The sequence below is a fragment of the Mustelus asterias genome, chromosome 20 (genome assembly GCF_964213995.1).
Source record: "Mustelus asterias chromosome 20, sMusAst1.hap1.1, whole genome shotgun sequence".
NCBI lineage: Eukaryota > Metazoa > Chordata > Chondrichthyes > Carcharhiniformes > Triakidae > Mustelus > Mustelus asterias.
Window position 1 is genome coordinate 73,310,991 of NC_135820.1, and position 23,525 is coordinate 73,334,515.

Sequence of the window (23,525 nt, forward strand, 5' to 3'; positions counted from 1 at the left end):
GGCTGAGCTACACTGGGGCCAACGGTGGCCTGGCTTCCCGATTGCTGTCTGGCTCCACACAGGCAGGGGAAAAATCTCTTGAGCCTCACAAGTTGATTACACGCCACTGGTTATCGACAAAGTCACTGAGGACACGTCTGATAAAATATGGAATTACAGACTGATGCAACACAAGAGGCCATTCAGCCCTCCTGGCACGGTCTGCTCTTCTTCATCGAGCTATCCAGTTACGTCCACCCCCCGGATCTTTTCACACCTATATCAATTCCTCGGAAGTTCCTCTTGAATTTGCTTCACCGCCCTTTCAGACAGCGCCTTCCAGATCACACGTTTATTTATTAGTGTCACAAGCGAGGCTTACATTAACACTGCAATGAAGTTACTGTGAAAATCCCCTAGTCGCCACACTCCGGCGCCTGTTCGGGGTACACTGAGGGAGAATTTAGCATGGCCAATGCACCCAACCAGCACGTCTTTCAGACTGTGGGAGGAAACCGGAGCACCCGAAGGAAACCCACGCAGACATGGGGAGAATGTGCAGACTCTGCACAGACAGTGACCCAAGCTGGGAATTGAACCCGGGTCCCTGGCGCTGTGAGGCAGCAGTGCTAACCACTGTACCACTCCACAACAACTCAATAAAATCTTTTCATCTCCCCTTGGCCTTTTTGTCAGTTATTTAAGATCTGTGTTCACTCCTACCAATGGAAATAATTACTCCCCATCTACTCTATCACAGCGCCACACAATTTATTTGAATGTCTTATTAATAATAAATTAAACAATGGTACGGAAATGATGCGGTGAGATACTAGGAGGGAATGTGTCATGTTTTTGGCTGAAATCCCCCTGCATTATTTTAGCTACAAGTGAAAACAAAACAGCTGGCACCTCTGGCTAGAATAAAAGGGCAATTTCGGATGAATGCATTAGTTACTTACATCAATCAGAAACACCATCTCATCATCTCCACATAATAAAAACCAAATGTCCGAGGTTGGTCTTGTAGGTTAAATATTCAGACATCAATTCCACTGCCACTCTTGTCAGAAACTGCCTTCCCCAATGCATTACCGCTTTGCTCTGCAGCCAGTCTCCAGTGGCTGGTGTTCCGAAGCAGAACACCAGCACAGATGCTCCTGTTCTTCAGCATCTCACTCTGCTCTCTACATTTCCATCCAGGGAAGTCAGTGGGGTTGAAGCAGCTTTGCAACAGTCCGACAAACAGCACCTCCTCCTGGCCAGGCCAACAACTGTCCCCTTCCACAGCCTGCCCCCCGCCCCATGGTGCAGCTTCCATTCTTCTCTTCTCTGATTCCGACTTACTCCTGGAGATCCCCCCCTTCTCCCTGCCCCCGATCTACTGGGATCCCCCCTTCCTCCTGCCCCTGATCTACTGGGATCCCCCTTCATCCTGTTTCTGATCTACTGGGATCCTGTTTCCTCCTGTTCCTGGTCTACTGGGATCTCCTTTCCTCCTGTCCCTGATCTACTGGGATCCCCCTTCATCCTGTTCCTGGTCTACTGGGATCTCCTTTCCTCCTGTTCCTGACCTACTGGGATCTCCTTTCCTCCTGTTCCTGACCTACTGGGATCCTGTTTTCTCCTGTTCCTGATCTACTGGGATCTCCTTTCCTCCTGTTCCTGACCTACTGGGATCCTGTTTTCTCCTGTTCCTGATCTACTGGGATCTCCTTTCCTCTTCTTCCTGATCTACTGGGATCTCCTTTCCTTCTGTTCCTGATCTACTGGGATCTCCTTTCCTCCCGTTCCTGGCCTACTGGGATCTTCTTTCCTCCTCTTCCTGACCTACTGGGATCTCCTTTCCTCCAGTTCCTGATCTACTGGGATCTCCTTTCCTCCTGCTCCTGACCTACTGGGATCTCCTTTCCTCCTGCTCCTGATCTACTGGGATCTCCTTTCCTCCTGTTCCTGACCTACTGGGATCTCCTTGCTTCCTGTTCCTGATCTGCTGGGAACTTGTTCCTCTGGCAGGAGAACCTTTAACCATCACAAGTTTGCCGCTGTAAAACTCGCTTCACTATCTCTCCTCACGTCCAAAAATTACCTATATGTATGCACACACCCCCAATATCATGTACATATACAAATATTATATACACAAACCTGTGCATGTGCACACACACTCACTCGTGCATGCAGTTTGAGTTCATTTATTAGTGTCACAAGTAGGCTTACATTAACACTGCAATGAAGTTACTGTGAAAATCCCCTAATCGCCACACTCTGGCACCTGTTCGGTTACACTGAGGGAGAATTTAGCACGGCCAATGCACCTAATCATGTACACACACACACAGAAACACACGTCCAATCCTTGCTGTTCGTAAACACCATTTTGGGAAAGATTTATTCATTGCCTCCACTTTGTCCCAACAAATCAGGTTGTGAAAAAAATTTCAAGAATGACAAAAAAAATTAGTTAAGTAAAAAAAATGGTTTTCCCAAACGACAGGCTCCCGGACATTGCATTTACAACATCACTGCTGTAATATCATTCCCCCAGTAAGAACAACACCCCCCCTCTCGACTAACCTCTTCTCCTCACCATCCTCCCATTTCCCCTTTCCAGTTCCACACTGCTGACAAAATTCAGCATTAATAAGGGGACGCGTGACAATGAGAAAATAGCACATATCTGAGCAGCCCTGCAGCCGGCATCAGAGCGAGCGACAGATGGTAAACAGGACCACACTTTACATTGCAAAATGCAAATAGCAGCGAAACGCCTAAACAAAAACAGGACATCCTCACTCACAATCTGTTGTGCTGCAATCACATTCAACACAGCAGCACAACCTTCCGTCAATCTGTCAACGCAGCAGCACAACCTTCCGTCAATCGGGATGGCCTCATTTCAAAGCCACTGCCATAAAATTCATACATCAGACAAAGTTCCATTCTGCCATGGCCAGGTCTGCCCAGATATTCCACCTGATGTCCCCCCCCCCCCCCCCCCAACCCCCCTCTCAGCACGGTGCGGCACAGTGGTTAGCGCTGCTGCCTCACAGCGCCAGGGACCCGGGTTCGATTCCCAGCTCGGGTCACTGTCTGTGCGGAGTTTGCACGTTCTCCCCGTGTCTGCGTGGGTTTCCTCCCGCACTCCAAAGATGTGTGGGTTAGGTGGATTGGCCGTGCTAAAATTGCCCCTCTGGTGTCAGGGGGACTAGCTGGGGTCGATGGATGAGGTTATGGGGATTGGGGCCTGGGTGGGATTGTGGTTAGTGCAGACTCGATGGGCCGAATGGTCTCCTTTTGCACTGCAGGATTCTATGATTCTCTCTCATCTCCTGAAGCAACCCACCGCCTTGGGTCGGACCAGTCCCGCCGGGGACTCTCCGGTACCTCCTCCAAAGGGCTATTTGGCACCGAGTGCTGCCAGGTGGTCTAACCACTGGAGATCCCATGGTGGTGAGCAACATGACGTTGCAGGCGCTGACTTGCGCACAATATCTCAGGTGACACTCCCAGTACTGAGGGAGGGCCACACTGCCACCGGTGTAATCTTTCAACCCTAACAACTTACCTTTAAATAGCACCTGCAATGTCATGGCACATCCCAAGCAAAGTGTGGTAGAGGGATGGCGAGGTGGGGATGGGGGGTGTTGGAGGGTATTCGAGCTTCAGCCCGAGGCAACTCAAAGCAGAGCCACAGTGGCACAGTGGTTAGCACCGCTGCCTCACAGCATCAGGGACCCGGGTTCAATTCCGGCCCCGGGTTACTGTCTGGGTGGAGTTTGCACGTTCTCCCCGTGTCTGCGTGGGTTTCCTCCGGGTGCTCCGATTTCCTCCCGCAGCCCAAAGATGTGTGGGTTAGGTGCATTGGCCATGCGAAATTGCCTCTTAGTGTCAGGGGGATAAGCAGGCTAATTAGTGGGGTTGCGGGAATAGAGCCTGGATGGGATTGCAGTCAGTGCAGGCACAATGGGCCGAATGGTCTCATTCTGCACTGTAGAGATTCTATGCTGGATTCAATGGTGGAGCAGTTAAAATTGGAGATGCTCAAGAGGCCGGAATTAGAGCGGTGCAGATATCTCTGAGGGTTGTGTGGCTGGAGGTGGTTACAGACACATGGATGGGTGAGACAATAGAGGGATTTTGAAAACAAGGGTGAGAATTTTGAAATTCAGATGTTGATGGGCTGGGAGCCAGTGTAGGCCAGCGAGCACACGGCTGATGGGGGAATAGAACTTTCTGCAAGTTAAGACAGGGACAGCAGAGCTTTGGAGGACCTGACGTTCACAGCCATAAGACCATAAGACATAGGAGCAGAATTAGGCCACTCGGCCCATTAAGTCTGCTCTGCCATTCAACCACGGCTGATATTTTTCTCATCCCCATTCTCCTTCCTTTTCCCCATAACTCCTGATCTCCTTATTAATCAAGAACCTATCTATCTCCGTCTTAAAGACACTCAATGACCTGGCCTCCACAGCCTTCTACGGCAAAGAGTTCCACAGATTCACCACTCTCTGGCTGAAGAAATTCCTCCTCAACCTGTCCCTTTAGCCGGAGGTTGTGCCCTCTGGTTCTAGTTTTTCCCACGAGTGGAAACATCCTCTCCATATCCACTCTATCCAGGCCTCGCAGTATCCTGCAAGTTTCAATAGGTCTGGCAGCAACAAGGTCATGAACGAGGGTTTGGGTAGCTGAAACAGCGGCGATGTTGGACAATGTTACAGAGATGGAAATAGGCAGTCTCCGTGATGTCATGAATATGAGGTGATCATCCCAGAGTCAAAGGTGACACCATGAATGAAATATTTACATTGAGGCTCCTCCGGTGGATAGAATTCTGGAAGGAATCATAGAATCCCTACAGTGCAGAAGGAGGCCACTTGGCCCATTGAACTTACGCCGACAACAATCCCACCCAGGCCCTATCCCCATAACCCCATGTATCTAACCTGCTAGTCCCCCTGACACTAAGGGGCAATTTACCATGGCCAATCAACCTGACCCGCAGATCTTTGAACTGTAGGAGGAAACTGGAGCACCCAGAGGAAACTCACGCAGATACGGGAAGAACATGCAAACTCCACACAGACAGTCACCCGAGGCCAGATTTGAACCTGGGTCCCTGGCGCTGTGAGGCAGTGGTGCTAACCACTGTGCCGCTCTTGAACTGGGTGATATTCTTCCTTTCTGGAAGACTGGGACCTCTGTCTTCACTGCCTTCCCAGCTGAGATGTGCTATCGGAACACAGATCATTGAGTGCACTTGACAGCTTATCTGAGTTTCTGACTGAGACAAACAGAACCAATGGATTAGGTGCCAATGTCCCACTCAAGGGACTTGAGTGCACAATTGAGGCGGATGCTCCAGTGCAGTGCAAAGGGAATGATGCTCTGTCAGGGATGCTCTTGTTCAGGTATTGTATGGAGACCCGCCTTGATTTCTCAGCTGAAGGGAAAAGATCCCGTGGCAGTCTTTCAGAGAGGGTTCTTCATGATATCTTGGGCAATATTTATCTCTAAACCAATAGATTATCCAATCATGATCACATTGCTCTTTGTGGGAGCTTGCTGTGCAAAAACTGGCTCTCATTTCCTACCACAGTAACTGCACTTTGAAAGAATTTCCTTGGTTGTAAAGTGTTTGCCGACTTCCTGAAGTTGCTCAAGGCGCTATATAAATGCAAGTCTGCACCATTAGGGTTCATAAACCCTCAGTGAATTTTCTCCATCGCTAATCCAGAAAGATTTAACCTAAAGTAACTCCCCTATGCTGTGCACCGCCCACCAACCCCCTCCTCCCCCCACCAAACTCCACTGCTGCCTCACTGGAACACAGATCATTGAGTGCACTTGACAGCTTACGCACAGGCAGTGACCCAAGCCGGGAATCGAACGTGTCTGCGTGGGTTTCCTCCGGGTGCTCCGGTTTCCTCCCACAGTCCGAAAGACGTGCTGGTTAGGTGCACTGGCCACGCTAAATTACCCCTTAGTGTCGGGAGGATTAGCAGGATAAATACGTGGGGTTAACGGGGATAGGATCTGGGTGGGATTGTTGTCAATGGGCCTAATGGCCTCCTTCTGCACTGTATGGATTCTATGATGCCTCACTGAAGTCAACCAAATCAGGAGGTTAATCAGCTAACGGTCAACATTTCAGCTCCGATGCCGGCCATGGCTCAGTTGGTAGCACTCTCACCTCCGACCCACAAGCTCCAGGTTCAAATCCCACACCTGGACCTAAGCACAAAAATCAATCTCCCTCTTCAGTGCAGTACTGACTGCACAGCAGTGCAGTACTGACTGCACAGTCAGAGGTGCCATATTTCAGATGAGATGTTAAACCATGATCTGCTTGGGTGGAAGTACAAGATCCCAATGGCCTATTTCAAAAACAGCAGCAAAGTTTTCCCAGTGTCTTGGCCCAATATTTATCCCGCAATCGCCCTGACAAAATCAAGACTATCCAGTTATTATCATGTTGCTATTTACGGGAGGGAGTTTGCAGTGAGCAAAGTTGTTGCTGCGTTTCCCAACAGTGATTACACATCAGAAAAATACTTCAGTGGCTGTAAAGCACTTTGAGATGGTTGGTGGTATGCAAGGTGCTATATAAATGCAGGACCTTTCTACTTCCTGCACTGAAGGTGGACCAAGGTAATGTTTCGCTTCTGTTTTTTATATTCGGTTTGTCTCCAAACAATATGGCCAGAATTCTCCAGCCGTTCACGCCAGTGGAATTCTCCAGTCCTGCTGCAGTGAATGAAGATTTGGCTGAGCGCCAAATTCTCTGTCCTCATTCGCAGCGGACGTGAACAGACAGCAAATTCCCCCCACCCCCCACTGTATCTCAAAACTAATGGACGGATTTCAATGAAACTTGGTACACAAGTAAGGTCTGGCCCAAGGGGGGGCTGGTCCATCTTTTACAAAACTGTAGGTCCAAATTCAGATCCTGGAAACTTTTTTAAGGATGTTTTTAACTTTGGGAGATGGGGACGAATTGGCTTTTTCTATCAGGATGTTTATATTTGATTTTGAATGTTGTCGATTGTTGGGATTACCTCAGCTGCTGCGGCGCACTGTCGAAATGTGAGCAGAGTTTTCAGAGCAGCTTGTTGGATGTGGATTGGCCTGAAGCTTCCTCAATGAGGTGGAAATACTTGTTTTTTTTTTGCGGGTATGTAGTTGCAGAGCATCAACCAGGCAGTGAAAAGCCTCGAGGAAGAGCTGCCTAAAATAACAAAACTGGACAAAAGACGCAAATCACCCGTGATCTGAGTGAATGGCAGAACAGGCTAGAGGGGCTGAATGGCCTTCTGGTTTTGTCATCTTGAATGCAGCCATCCTTGAAAGCGTCACTAGAATGAGGATCATCTTACTATCATAAGGAGTCGGTGAGGCGAATAGCAAAGCTGACATTGAGGAGAAGTTAGATAACCGCAAGGTGGAGGGAAGAATGGAATTAGATGGGATTAGATGAAGTGAGAGGAAGGAGGCTCGTATGGGACATATGCATGTCGACCTATCACAGAATCCCTACAGTGCAGAAGAGGCCGTTCGGCCCATTGAGTCTGCACCAACTCTCTGACAGAGTATTTTACCTAGGCCCTCTCCCCCACCCTATCCCCATTACCCCACACATTAACCTCACTAATCCCCCAACCTACACATCTTGGGACACTAAGGGGCAATTTAGCCTGGCCAATGCGCCTAACCAGCATGTCTTTCGGACTGTGGGAGGAAACCGGAGCACCCGGAGGAAACTCACGCAGACACGGGGAGAACGTGCAGACTCTGCACAGACAGTGACCTGAGCCTGGAATGGAACCTGGGTCCCTGGCGCTGTGAGGCAGCAGTGCTAACCACCGTGCCACCGTGCCGCCCACCCCTTTGGGAACCATTGCGGCTCAATGATCTGTTTCGGTGTGTAACCGGGAAACAATGCTAGCCATCAGACAATTTGATGGGTTTGTTTTCTTGTGTCTTTATTCCCTTCACTCAATGTTCTTCTTCACCCAGGAAATCTCTGACCAATGAGTACTCAGGACTCAGACATCTTCTCCCCTGGAATTGGACAGACCGAAGAAGAGAGAATGAGCAGAAAGTATCCCACAGCTAGACAGCAATGTGGAGAGAACTAGTTGCACAAAGCCGGAAGCAGAGCCTTCGGGTGGGATTTTCCAGCCCCGCCGCTGCATGTTATCCCGGCGGCAGAGGCAGCTGATCACTGGCCGTCAGTGGGATCTTCCAGTCCCACTGATATCTACGGCTCTTTGCGTAACTCACATGTCCCTTTACTGGAGAACCTGCTGCCGGGTGACCATAAGACCATAAGACATAGGAGCAGAATTAGGCCACTCGGCCCATCGAGTCTGCTCCGCCATTCAATCATGGCTGATATTTTTCTCATCCCCATTCTCCTGTCTTTTCCCCATAACCCCTGATCCCCTTATTAATCAAGAAATAAATCATATTCACATACCATATTCATATATCATATATATCATAGGCTGGAATGTTGCCGGAACTTGATGGTTTGAGTTATAGGAAGAGGCTGGGACTTTTTTCTCTGGAGCGTGGAGGGCTGAGGGGTGATCTTATAGAAGTCTATAAAATAATGAGGGGCACAGATCAGCTAGATAGTCATTATCTTTTCCCAAAGGTAGGGGAGTCTAAAACTAGAGGGCATAGGTTTAAGGTGAGAGGGGAGAGATACAAAAGGGTCCAGAGGGGCAATGTTTTCACACAGAGGGTGGTGAGTGTCTGGAACAAGCTGCCAGAGGTAGTGGTAGAGGTGGGTACAATTTTGTCTTTTAAAAAGCATTTAGATAGTTACTTGGGTACGATGAGTATAGAGGGATATGGGCCAAATGCGGGCAACTGGGATTAGTTTAGGGGTTTAAAAAAAAGGGGCAGCATGGACAAGTTGGGCCGAAGGGCCTGTTTCCATGCTGTAAATTTCTATGATCCTATGACTATATCATATAAATCAGAGAATCCTACAGCACGAAAGGAGGTCATCCTGCCTATGGTGCTTTTGTAAAATAATTATTCAATTGTTTCCACTCCTTCTTTTGCCATAGCCTTCCAAGAAACTTCTTCTTTTAAAATATTCCAAATAACCTCCATAGATTTTTTTTGTCAATTAGCTTTGGGGGAGGGCGGGGGGTGGGGTTCGCCTTCCGCAGGACTGGAAGATCCTGTCAGCAAGAAGGGATGGAAAATACAGCCCTTTGAACATCTGGATAGATTCTTGGTGAGCACGGGCTCTGTTACACTATCACATTTGCGATGAGGAGGAATTTCTTCCGCCGGAGGGTGGTGAACCTGTGGAATTCATTGCCACAAAGGACTGTGGAGGCCAGGTCATCGAGCGTATTTAAGACAGAGATAGATAGATTCTTGATTGGTAAGGGGACCAAACATTACGGGGGAAAGGGGCGGGGGAATGAGGTTGAGAAACTTGTGTGGCATGATTGAATGGTGGAGCAGACTCGATGGGCCAAATGGCCCAACTTGCTCCTATATCTTATGGCCTTAAAGTCTTATTGGAGGTTGGCGGGACGCAGATTTAAGATTACTATCAGATCAATCATGATCTTATCAAATCCTTGTTTCTCTACACGTATAACAAACACAGATAGGTTTTGAAAGAAAAAAAAGAGAGAAAATAACTAAAATATTAAAGGAAAGTAAACACGAAAAGTGATGAAGTAAAATGGCACCGTCTGGGAAAAGTAAATAAATTTTATTAAAAGTACGCTTGTATCCAGCATCGGGCCTGGTGATTTTGTAACCACGGCTGGCAGGTTCCCTGCTGGACAATCAAACTCCAAAAATATATTTCATATCTTCCATCAAACCCGCTTAATTTCCCCGCACAGCAGAGCAATAAAAGACAAAATGCATCTCGGAGGGAGCTTCCTCTGCATTCTTTCATCCATCATTCACAGGCGAGGCACATTTTCCTCCCACCTCTGGCACTCGCACCTATCGTTAGCAGGGACTCAAGAGGAGTCTTATCCACGTGACACACTGGGCAGATATGGGCTTGGAAAGAGAGAGGCTTGCAAGATTTTCTTTCCAAGTCCAAGCCCATATCTGTCCAGTGTGTCATCTGTATAAGACTCCTCTTGAGTCCCTGCTAATGATAGAACATTTCCCTGCTAATTATCCTTTATCAAAAGCAGCCATTGTTATTGAGGTAAATCAGAGAATCCTACAGCACGGAAGGAGGTCATCATGCCTGTGGTGCTTTTTTTAAAGAATTATTCAATTGCTTCCACTCCCTTGTTCTTTCGCCACAGCCTTCCAAGAAATTTCTTCTTTTAAAATATTCCAAATAACCGCCAGGGAATTTTTTTTGTCAATTATCTTCAATCCTTGTCCTTCTGCCAACTGGAACAGTCTCTCCTACTCTGTCAGAACACCTCATAACTTTGAACTCACCTCTCAAATCATAGAATCTCTACAGTGCAGAAGGTGGCTGTTTGGCCCATCGAGCCTGAACCAGTCACAATCCCACCCAGGCCCGATCCCCACATCCCCAAACATAATCCCTCTAATCTACACATCCCAGGACACCAAGGGGCAATTTAGTTGATTTATCATTGTCACATGTATTAGTATACAGTGAAAAATATTGTTTTTTGCGCACCATACAGACAAAGCATACCGTTCATAAAGAAGGAAATGAGACAGTGCAGAATGCAGTGTTACAGTCATAGCTAGGGCGTAGAGAAAGAATCATAGCTAGGGTGTAGAGAAAGAATCATAGCTAGGGTGTAGAGAAAGATCAACTTAATGCAAGGTAGGTCCATTCAAAAGTCTCAAAATTTAGCATGGCCAATCAACCTAACCCACCCAAGCCGGGAATTGAACCCAGGTCCGTGGAACTGTGAGACAGCAGTGCTAACCACTGTGCCGCCCCACTAAATCTCCACTAACTTTCTTGAGCTCCAACAGGAATGATTCCAGCTGTGTCAGGTCCCCCTACAGAGCAAATGGTGCACAGCAATATCCCACAAAGAAATGATGTGGCAATGACTAGTGATCTGTTTTAGTCGTTGATGGGGGGGGTTACATATTGGAGTGATTTCAAAATAGTTCCACAGGATCTTTTATATCCAGCTGAGAGGCCAGATGAGGTCTCGGTTTAACAGTTTAATACTCTGGACATCGGCAGTACTAGAAGATCCTGCTGGTGGCCAGTGGTGATCTACCTCTGCCGTTGGGAAACATGCCTTGGTGCCTGCGGGGCAGAAAGTTCCACCCCAGTATTGCCCTGGAGTGCCAGTCCAGACGTTCGGCCACAGCTGGAGCACCGTGTGCAGTTCTGGTCACCTCGCTATAGGAAGGATGTGATTGCACGGGAGTGGGTGCAGAGGGGTTTCATAGAATCAACAGTGCAGAAGGAAGCCATTTGGCCCATCGAGTCTGCACCGACCACAATCCCACCCAGGTCCCATTCCCCATAACCCCACATATTCACCCTCCTAATCCCCCTGACACTAGGGTCAATTTAGCACGGCCAATCCACCTAACCCACACATCTTTGAGCTGTGGGAGGAAACCGGAACACCCGGAGGAAACCCATGCAGACTCAGGGAGAACGTGCGAACTCCACACAGACAGTGACCCGAGGGTGGAATTGAACCCGGGTCCCTGGCGCTGTGAGGCAGCAGTGCTAACCACTGTGCCACCCCAGTGTGTGGCCTGGGATGGAGCATTTGAGCTATAAGGAGAGGCCAGATTGGCTTGGATTGTTTGCTGTAGAGCAGAGAAGGCTGAGAGGAAACATGATTGAGATGTACAAGATGATGAGGGGTATGGACAGGGCGAGTAGGGAGCAGCTGTTCCACCTGATCAATAACAAGGGGGCATAGCTTTAATGTGAGAGACAGGAGGTTTAGAGGGGATTTGTGGAAAACATTTTTCACTCAGACGATGGTGGGTGTCTGGGATGCGCTGCCAGGGACAGTAGTAGAGACAGGAAACCTCACAATATATAAAGTACGTGGATGAGCACTTGAAATGTCACCACATTCAAGCCATGGACCAAGTGCTGGAACGTGTGATCAGTGTAGATTTAGTGAGGTCATGTTGGTACAGAGTTGATGGGCTGAAAGGCCTCTTCTATACTGTATGACTCTATGATTTTCTCTGGAGTGAGCAGAATTCATAGCCTTTTGACCCAGAAGTGACAGTGCTGTACCCAGAGCCTTATCTGACACTGAAAATGGAGAGTCAGTCATTAACTCCCGGCACGGTAGCACAGTGGTCAGCACTGCTGCCTCACAGCATCAGAAACCTGGGTTCGATTCCCGGCTTGGGTCGCCGTCTGTGTGGAGTTTGCACATTCTCCCCGTGTCTGCGTGGGTTTCCTCCGGGTGCCCCGGTTTCCTCCCACAGTCCCAAGATGTGCAGGTTAGAGGCATTAGCGGGGTGAATGTGTGGGGTTATGGGGAGAGGGCAGGGTGCAGGGCCTGGGTAAGATGCTTTGTCGGAGAGTCGGTGCAGACCCGATGGGCCGAATGACCTCCTTCTGCACTGCAGGGATTCTAAGATTCAGGTCATTATCCTGACTGGAATGGAGACGGTTAGAAGACTTTCCGTAGACCCACATGGCAAGGTACATGGAACAAGATGCTGAGGAAGACCAAGGAAATTCTGCGCAGACAATGTGAAGAGAGATTTGTCACAGGAAGCGTCTGGGTGACTCCGGTGGCCAAGGCTAGTTCAGAACGGCAGGGGAGTGAATTCATTTAACCCCGTCATCACTGCTGAGCTGACAGAAAGCAATTTATGGTAGGAATCTTTGTGCATGAAGTCACTCAGGATAAAAAATAGCTTGCCAACATTGGCAAGGGAACAATGCCCACTTGGCTAGTATCAATTGGCACTCATGTGAATGTAAGCCAGTCAGAAAAAGAGAAAGGAAGCAGTACCAGGGACAGTGCCCTCTAACCAACACCACCCAGTGCTTTCACTGATGAGTTAAGATTCTCTGTTACAGGTGCCAGATCAATAGCTCATTGTCATCATTCAACGGGCGTCGGCTCCACTTACACTATCTCACCTTGCTGCCTCCCCCATCAAAACGCATGCATGGGCTGTGAGCATTGCTGGCAGGGCGGGCCTCTGTTGCCCATTCCCCAATTGTCCTTGAGCGACCTTGTTGAACCATGTGGTGCATTAAACATCAGAGCTGTCAGGAAGGAAGTTCCAAGAGTTGGACCTGGCAGCAGTGAGTCAGCATGGTGTGTCGGCATTGCATTTAGGGAGGTTCAGGGAGGGAATTCCAGAGCTCGGGGCCGAGGCAACTGAAGACATGGCTGCCAGTGGTGAGGTAATTCAATTCAGGATGTCCAAGAAGGCAGAATTTGAGGAGAGCAGATATCTCAGAGGGTTGTGAGGCTGGAGGCGGTTACCAAGATACGGAGGGGCAAGGCCTGAAGGAATTTGAATCATAGAAATAGAAACCCTACAGTGCAGAAGGAGGCCATTCGGCCCATCGAGTCTGCACCGACCACAATCCCACCCAGGCCCTAACCTCACATATTTACCCGCTAATCCCTCTGACCTACGCATCTTAGGATTCTAAGGGGCAATTTTTAACCTGGCCAATCAACCTAACCTGAACATCTTTGGACTGTGGGAGGAAACCGGAGCACCCGGAGGAAACCCACACAGACATGAGGAGAATGTGCAAACTCCACACAGACAGTGACCCGAGCCGGGAATCGAACCCGGGACCCTGGAGCTGTGAAGCAGCAGTGCTAACCACTGTGCTACCGTGCCGCCCAAATTTGAAAACAACTATGAGAATCATAGAATCCTATAGTGCAGAAGCAGGCCATTCGGCCCATCGAGACTGCACCAACAAAGAAAAGTACAGCCCAGGAACAGACCCTTTGTCCCTCCAACCTTGTACCGATCATGATGCCCTAACTAAACTGAAAAAGACCTTCTGCCCATACCCAGTCCGTATCCCTCTATTCATGGACCCATCCAGATGCCTCTTAAATGTTGCTAATGTGCCTGCTTCCACCACCTCCTCTGGCAGCGCGTTCCAAGCACCCACCACTCTCTGCATGAAAAACTTCCCCCCGCACATCTCCCTTAAACTTTCCCCCTCCCACCTTGAACCTGTGCCCCCTTGTAATTGACACTTCCACCCTGGGAGAAAAGCCTCTTAAGATTGGGCAACAACCGCTGTCCCAGCCAGCGACACCCACATCCACTGAATGAATAAAAAGTAATTAAATACCTAATCCTTGAACTCGTGCACTCAGTATCATTGGTGCAAGGGTCTAGCAGGCTAATCCAGTAACATAATCACTTCACTAAAATACCAAACTCCCTGGGAAATGAAGAAAAAAACTTTAGTTAACTATGTAAACTATGCACACTGCCTTCTTTTGATAAGATAGCAGTATTGGTACTCCATTGAGTTTAATGTGTGAGAATTTGTAGATGCCTTTATTTATCTTAATCCGTGCAAGATCTCACCCGACTATCATGAAATCACCAGAAAAATAATCGCATTTGGTTTTTAAATATTCATGGATGTTCAGCAAAGAATGTGATACAAACAACAACTTGCACTGAGATAGTCACCATGAAAACATCCCAAGGCTTCACAGAGAGTCATGAGGCAGCAAGTCCGAAAGGATGACATTGCTGGGAGGGAGGTTGGAGGAGACTGCAGACTGGTTGGGGAGTGGTAGTCTCACAGCACCAGGTTAAAGTCCAACAGGTTTATTTGGAATCACGAGCTTTCGGAGCGCTGCCCCTTCATCAGATGAGTAATCATACTCATCACACTTACCTGATGAAGGAGTAGTGTTCCGAAAGCTCGCGATTCCAAATAAACCTGTTGGACTTTAACCTGGTGTTCTGAGACTTCTTACTATGCCCACCCCAGTCCAACGCCGGCATCTCCACATCAAGGTTAGGGAGTGGCCATGGAGGGGTAGAAAGGGCACGAAAGACGAGAATTTTAAATTTAATAGTCCAATGACGAGCTGCCAATACACATCAGTGAGAATGGGCGGCACGGTGGCACAGTGGTTAGCACTGTTGCCTCACAGTGCCTGGAACGCGGGTTCAATTCTGGCCTCGGGTCACTGTCTGCGTGGAGTTTGCACGTTCTCTCCATATGTCTACGTGGCTTTCCTCCGGGTGCTCCGGTTTCCTCCCACAGTCCAAAGATGTGCGGGTTAGGTTGATTGGCCATGCTAAATTGACCCTAGTGTCAAGGGGATTAGCAGCTTAAATATGTGGGGTTACGGCAATAGGGCCTGGATGGGATTGTGGCTGGTGCAGGCTCGATGGGCCGAATAGCCTCCTTCTGCACTGTAGGGATTGTGTGATATGTTACGACTGTTCAAAAGTCTGATGGCAGCATGGAAGAAATTGTTCTTGAGTCTATTAGTACTTGTTTTCAGACATTTGTATCTTTTTCCCGACAGAGGAAGGTGGAAGAGAGAATGTCTGTTGTGCATGGGGGTGAGGGGGAAGTTTAAAAATGAACAGATAGCAAAATGATAGTTATTGTAATGGAAGCTTCCTTATAGCAATAATGTTTCATAAAATGCTTTGGTGTTGTAATCCAGTTCACAGGAGAATGGTATAAAGACGATAGATAATTAGATCTGCACAGAACATTGACTCCGTTTCCACATCTAAAACCAAATGGATTCCACGCAGGTGTGAGTGGCACATTACCCCTTACATCTGCTCAAAGTAATAACATTAGCAATGCTGAGGTACCTGGGCAACGGCATCAGACTACAGGCTTGTCTGCTGCACCATACCTGGGTCCACATAGTCACAGCATTGACCCCATAACAGTCTGTTCACCAATGATTGTGCCAAAAACCCAATAGCAGCTGACAGCACCACCACAGGAGTAGAAGAAGACAATAACCTTAAGTTTATTTATTAGTGTCACAAGTAAGCATACATTAACACTGCAATGAAGTTGCTGTGAAAATCCCCTAGTCGCCACACTCCAGCGCCCATTCGGGTACACTAAGGCAGAATTTAGCACGGCCAATTTAGCATGGCCAATTCCACATTACAACAATGACTTCACTTCAAAAGTACTCCATTGGCTGTCAGGTGCTTTGGGATGGCCTGTAATCATGAATGGCGATATATAAATACAAATCTTTCTTTCTTTTAACAATGGGCAGAAGCATAGAATCCCTACAGTGCAGAAGGAGGCCATTCGGCCCATCAAGTCTGCACAGACTCAGCATCTAACCTAGACCCATCTGCTTGCCCCAATCCCCATTACTCCGCACATTTACCACGGCTAATCCACCTAATCTACATATGTTGGGACACTAAAGGGCAATTTAGCATGGCCAAACATGGAAGCAGCACAGTGTGAGTAATTGTAAAATGGACAACAGCAAACAGACTTCAATGGAAACTAAATGAGGAGAGTTGGTGGGAGTTGGCTCCTATTCATTATTGCCCAAAGTCAAGGTCTACCCCATTGTGAAGAAAGGGTAACTTGGTTTACGTCCATTCTGAAATTAGAAATCGGTAAAAATGCCCACAAGGCAGTCAGATTGTTGGAACAAAACCCACTAACATCCTTTAGGGAGGGACCAGGTTGTGACTCCAGTCCCACACCAAGGTGGTCAACACTTCACTGCCCTCTGAAGTGGCAAACTGCAGGGAGCCCAGAACCCTGTTTCATCAATTTAAGATGGGCATTGAGAGAAAAGTTGCAAATAATTCCGTTGCAAATTTGGAAGGTACTTTTGATTTTACTTGAGTGTGCTTATAACGTGGAACTTTTTGGCTGGCACGGTGGCACAGTGGTTAGCACAGCTGCCTCACAGCGTCAGGGCCCTGGGTTCAATTCTGGCCTTGGGTCACTGTCTGTGTGGAGTCTGCACGTATGCCCCGTGTCTGTGTGGGTTTCCTCCGGGTGCTCCGGTTTCCTGCCACAGTCCAAAGATGTGCGGGTTAGGTGGATTGGCCGTGCTAAATTGCCCCTTAGTGTCAGGAGGACTAGCTAGGGTAAATGCATGGGTTTATGGGGATAGGGCCTGGGTGGGACTGTGGTCGGTGCAGACTCGATGGGCTGAATGGCCTCCTTCTGTACTGTAGGGGTTCTATGAAATTAACTCACCACCACAAGGAGTAGTTGATGTGAAGAGTATATAGCTGCCTTTACAAGCACATGAAGACGAATGAGATAGAAGAATGTTACAATAGGGTTAAAGTGGGAGGAGGTTCATGTGGAGCATAAACACCAGCATGCACCAGTTGGGCCGAATGGCCTGTTTCTGTGCCTTGAATTCAATTGCACCAAGGTTACAAAGAGGCAGCCATCTTCTCAGGGCAAGTATGGAAGGGCAATAAATACTGGCCTTGCCAGCGAAGCCCACATCCTGAGAATGAACTGAACAAAAACTTTGGACTTTAAGGCATTAATGGAGATTATTCCATTTCACGAGTCATGAAGATTATGACCACACAGAAAAATATGCACATAATTCTTGCCAACTCATTTAATTAGAAGGTTATGCCTTGCACAGTGATGTCAGGCTCAAGAAGTCTGGTGTGATGTTCAAGGATGGGTTTGGACTGGAGGTGCAGGGCAAGGAGATGGTCATGATGACAGAGAAGGATTATTCCAACAGGTTAAGACCTCACTGATCAGTTCTACTTGGTGATTCTTGTGACACTGAACTTTTCTTGTCATTCTCCACACCAGAAATGTCCATATGGGTTGAAAATTGTACAGTTATGACCACAATGGGACACATGATGTGGCGTGTACTGGAGAGCCCGTTCTGGTTAGGTAGTGGCCACGGAATGGTACAAGGGGCATTAAAGACAAGAGTGGCCCATGAAGTTCCAGTGGTCTTCTCAAAGCCAATTCACTGGATTGATTCCAGAGATGAGGGGTTTGTCGTATGAAGAGAGATTGAACAGTCTAGGCCTAGACTCTCTGGAATTTACAAGAATGAGGGGAGATCAAATTGAGGTATTCAAGATGATAAAAGGTATGGATAAAGTAGATGTGGAGCAGATGTTTCCTCTTGGGGCATTCTAGGACGAGAGGTCATAGTCTTAGGATAAGGGGTAGCAAATTTAAAACAGAGTTGAGGAGGAACTACTTCTCCCAAAGGGTTGTGGGAGGATCTGTGGAATTTGCTACCCCAAAGTATGGTGGATGCTGGGTAAATTTAAGGCGGTGTTAGACAGATTTTTAATTGGTAATGGGTTGAAGGGTTATGGGGAGATGGCAAGAAAATGGGGATGAGGAGCATATCAGCCATGATCGAATGGCAGAGCAGACTTGATGGGCCGATTGGCCTAATTCTGCTCCTATATCTTATGAACTTATGAACTCTGTTAAGGACATTAGCCCCATTGTAACGGTCTTCAGCTGCGCTCTGAGAGGGATCATTACCCATGATGCCATGCCTCATCATCCACTTGTCAGTCTCTCGGCAAGGGCTGAATTCTAAAGAATGAGAGAATCATGGGGATTTCCAGCAAATCAGGGATTGACTGTGGAGGATGATTTCCGTGTTATCACACGTGCGTTGGTTCATTCAAGAAGGTCAAAGCAAGAGCTCACAAAGCAACATGGGACAGTGACCTATTGACCCCTGGGAAAGCCTCACAACATCAGAAAACCTTCTGGCCGTATCTCACTGCTGCGTTGTTGTAACAAAGTCTTCAGCTCAAGTGCATGCCTGGACAGCACCCTGACTGCTACGCTGGAGAGATGTGTGGAAATAAAATCCAGACTGACTTTCCAGTGCAGCACTTGAGGCAGCCCTGCATTGTCAGAGGTGCCATCCTTCAGATAAGACCTTCGACCATCATCAGTACAAACAGATTGAGCGGGCGTTATCGCATTTCTGTTTGTGGGAGCTTGCTTAGCACGGAAAGGAATCTGCGTTTCCTCCACTTCAAAAAGGTACGTCGCTGTAAAGTGCTTTGGACCATGCTGTGACCATGAACACTGCCTTGTGGTTGTTACATTAAGGCTTCTCCCTCTTGTCCACTGTACATCCCAACCCAAAATCAACAGCATTGGAGAGAACCCAAGGCAAGGCTTTAAAATGTTTTTTTGGGTAAGATTGCATGCCAGGTGAGGAGGTAAGGAGAATTGAATCCACTCCAAGAACTGACAGGATTTGGAATTCTGTCTTGGAAAAGCTGGTGAATGATAATGTCATAATTAGTTTGAGCAGGTACAGGGAATGAGGAACCTCGGGGGTTACGGACAAAATGGTAGCACAGCGGTTAGCACTGCTGCCTCTCAGCGCCAGGCACCTGGGTTCGATTCCCGGCGTGGTTCACTGACTGTGTAGAGTTTGCATGTTCTCCCCGTGTCTGCGTGGGTTTCCTCCAGGTGCTCCGGTTTCCTCCAAAGGATGTGCTGGTTAGGGTGCATTCTCTCTCAGTGTTACCCGAACAGGCGCCGGAGTGTGGCGACTAGGGGATTTTCATAGTAACTTCATTGCAGTGTTAATGCAAGCCTACTTGTGACATTAATACATTTTTTAAAATAGCGTGGGACCAAATACGACTGCTCCCTCCGTAGAGACAGCATTGGCACAATGGAGTGAATGGCCTTTGCTGTATGTTCCTATTTACAGTTTGGATGTAAAGCACAGAGTGTTCTAGAAGCTGAAACCCACCCTAATGTGAAAGGGGAGTGGGGAGTGGTGCTACAGTGGAGGGGGATCTCAGACACGAGCAGGAACACTTGAAAAGCATGTTTCGCCCATCGCCTGAGGTTGCTGCCACCGAAATCAGTGTCAGGGTCGACCTGCGACCGCCCTAATGTCACACAGCTCCAGACGCGTTTCTCTGCCCAGGACCCAACTTTAGAAGGGGCAGAATCTACAAGGTGAAGGAGGGAAGTCTGGTGCGATTCAAGTGGACGCGGACACACCACGACCCCTCAGTGTGACACATCAATAACAAAACTGCAACAGTTTAAAGAGAAATTGAAACTGGGGAATTTGCGATAAGATTCCGGAAACTGGAAGGTCGCTCATCTCACCCATTCCCCACGACCCCTAATAATCTCTCAGCCTCTCCACTGAAGCGAAAGGTGCACCGCTCAGTTCTAAAAGAGAAACAGGCCACCGTTTGGCTGCCTGGGGAGGGTTGCGGAGGGAGTGGGAGAGTAAGCTTACACATGCAGAAAGCGGCTCCTTCCACCTCGTACAATCACCTGGAGTTTCAGCTCCTTCAGGCAAGGAGCTGCAGAAAGAAAAATCAAATCAAATCCTCCCTGGGCTTAAGCTTTCGTTCCCTCCCCCTCCCCCTTTTGCATCTACCAAGTGATTAGAATACAGAGAGATTTAATTAGTATCCACAATACAGGACTGCACACACACAGAGAGAAAAAACAGCCTAGCAACAACGAATAATTCTGAGTACTTTTCCTACCAGCCCTCCTCCCCACCTCAGGCACGAATCTGAGGCAACTCCTTCAAATTCTGCATCGTTATTATTTGTGCAATTTTTCCGGTGTATAATAGCATTGCTAAATAGCCACTAGGTAGTGCCGGGAACCCCCGCAAGGAAGCCCGCAAGACTTGAAAGCTTACCTTTTGCCAGTCCGTTCTCCCTCCCCTGAGGGCAGAATTAGCTGCCTTCAAGTGTCAAGATATTTCCCCCTGAATATCTAGAGGTCTACGGAAGAGGGACAGTTTTGTTCCTCATTGCTGCTGTCATCCCTCGGTGCGGTCTTGTAACTAGCTCCTTGCCTTCCTCCCTTACATATGTTGGGCATGTGTTGAGAATCACATCTGCGAGCCATTGAAAACAGCAGCCTCTTTTTTTTTAATTCCTCCTTTCTTCCCCCACCACCACCACCCTGTCCTCCTTCCCTGTAAATGTTAGGAAGCTTGGACCATGCAGTGCAGATGGAGCCCAGATGGATCCTGTGTGTAGTCGCAGTGACCAGCTCCATATGCTCCAGTCTCTTGCCTTGTGACAAATACATATCATTCCAAGCCCTCGTTGGTAAGTGATGTCACCAAACACATGCCCCCTTCCATAATACCTCAGCCAATCAGCCCTGGAGTCTAGACGTTGATCCCTTTAACATATTAACCTCATTTGCAGACAGCATCTTTCTCCTGTGAAACTGGCTGGGCAACAGTAAAAAAAAAATGAATGACCTGCTCAAATACTTTCTACTCTCCCTGGATCATTAAGGGGTTTCCTTTCAAAGGCCACAACCCACCCAGTCTTTTTAACAGAGTTCTTTTTGTAAGTACTTAGGCTTTGCAGACTTCCTTCAAGAATTATTTACAGACTCTTCTGTGGGACAAGCAGCTAAATGCCCGCACACCCCCTCCCCGCTATCCACCCCCCCCCCCTCTCCACCCCCCATTCCAGAGCCTAAAAGACGAAGGCACAATCCCAGGCACAAGCCCGAGCTGCACTGAGTACAACGGTCCCAGCCAGAGCGGTGAGGGAGGCACCGTGCTGACCTCAATAACCTCCTGGACAATGACAGGAAGGTCAAGGAGAAGCAGAGGGAATTGCTCATGGCTTCTGCACCCATTCGCGACTTTAAAACTGGATACACCGAAGGGGCCTGTTTCATGTCTGCAGGCCACTCAGCCCATACTTGTATTCATGCTCTCCGTAACTCCCCCTTTGCATCTACAACCACGGAAAGCCCTACCTCAGGAAAACCTATCGACGCTAGTCCTTAAAGCTCCAATTGTCCCCTCGGGGGCGGCACGGGTGGCTCAGTGGTTAGCACGGCTGCCTCACAGCGCCAGGGACCCAGGTTCGATTCCCGGCTCGGGTCTGTGTGGAGTTTGCATGTTCTCCCTGTGTCTGCGTGGGTTTCCTCCGGGTGCTCCCATTTCCTCCCACAGTCCAAAGATGTGCGGGTTAGGTTGATTGGGATATACTAAATTGACCCTTAGTGTCCCGGGATGTGTAGGTTAGAAGGATTAGCAGGGTAAATGTGGGGATGGGGCCTGGGGTGGGATTGTTGTCAGTGCAGACTCGATGGGCCAAATGGCCTCCTTCTGCACCGTAGGGATTCTATCAATTTCCAGGACATGTGCAATCCTGAAGAAAGATCTCATTTTTTTTATTGTTTTCCTTGAACATTTTTCTTTGTCATATAGAAAGTTGTAGAAAGTGGAGGGGAGAGGAAGCTGTTTGGTTAGCAGTCAAGAATCATCCATTGGGTAAAGAGCCATCTTGCTTTCCAATTGCCATAGGAAGGCAAGAGATCACCAAGATGGATGTGTTGACTGACCAATGTATTTAGCGTGGGGCGTGGTCAGATGATGAAACCTCCAGAAATCCATTTAATCACAGTTGGCAACCCCAATTTCACTTTTGGATGGACTAGCTCTAATCTTAAAACTGTGCCCACACATCATAGCGGTATACAGCACAGAGAAAGGCCCTTCAGCCCATCACACCTGCGCCAGTCAAAGATAAACCACCTAACTATTCTAATCCTGTTTACCAGCATTCAAGTTTAAAGCTTATTTATTAGTGTCACAAGTAGGCTTACATTAACACTGCAATGAAGTTACTGTGAAAATCCCCTAGTCGCCACACTCAGCCTGTTCGGGTACACTGAGAGAGAATTTAGCATGGCCAATGCATCTAAACCAGCACTTATAGTTTTAAGGTGCGAGGGACAAAATTTATAGGTTTTTTACAAAGAGGATGGCGGGTGCCTGGAAATTGCCAGGGAAGGTAGTGGAAGCAGATACGATAGTGACTTTTAAGGGACATTTTGACAAATACATGAATAGGATGGGAATAAAGGGATATGGTCCCCGGAAGGGTAGGGGGCTTTAGTTCAGTCGGGCAGCGTGGTCGGTGCAAGCTTGGAGGGCTGAAGTGCCTGTTCCTGTGCTGTAATTTTCTTTGTTCTTTGTCTTTCGGACTGTGGGTGGAAACCGGAGCACCCGGAGGAAACCCACGCAGACATGGGGAGAACGTGCAGACTCCGCACAGACAGTGACCCAAGCCGGGAATCAAACCCGGGTGCCTGGCGCTGTGAGGCAGCAGTGCTAATCACTGTGCCACCCTGCCGCCCAACGGTCCATAGCCTTGGATGCCTTGGCATTGTGAATTTCTTCTACCTGAGGAAGTCATTTCCTCGTATCTGACCAATCAAATCCTGTTGGCCACCTTGATTTTATTGCCCCTTCCATCTCCGTACCTGAGCATCAGGCAGTGGGCAAAAGGGTCAGGCAATGGCTCAGAGCGATGTTATGCAGCTACAGCCCCAGCATGGCAAGGTGGCGGGACATGGGGATGTGCCTGTGAAATATCTGAGTTCCTTAGCTAGTCGCTTGCACTGTGTTCACTGCGTAAGTTTACAGGTGAAAAGCAGGCCCTCAGGGGAGTTACAGGAAGCACCAGTGGTTTTTAACCCTTTTTTGGATTAAGGAACCCTCTGATACAGTGGAACCCCAACCTTCTCTCCCTCCTCTATTCTCTCCCGTCTACGGTTGTGCAATAGACACGGATGGCACAGTGGTTAGCACTGCTGCCTC

The 23,525-nt window shown here is 48.3% G+C and overlaps 1 protein-coding gene across 2 annotated transcripts in view; it reads right to left on the reverse strand.

Annotated features, from left to right (window-relative positions):
- The window catches only part of LOC144508631 (protein CBFA2T1-like), a 144,986-nt gene that overhangs the window by 82,669 nt on the left and 38,792 nt on the right, over positions 1 to 23,525 (reverse strand). Inside the window, exon 1 of one of the 2 annotated variants that reach the window (XM_078236842.1) lies at positions 20,586 to 20,956. The exons of the other annotated variant lie outside the window; for it this stretch is intronic. The gene's annotated coding sequence lies outside the window, so the exon portion shown is untranslated. Of the gene's footprint in view, positions 1 to 20,585; positions 20,957 to 23,525 lie in introns of those variants that run through there. 2 annotated transcript variants of the gene reach the window in all.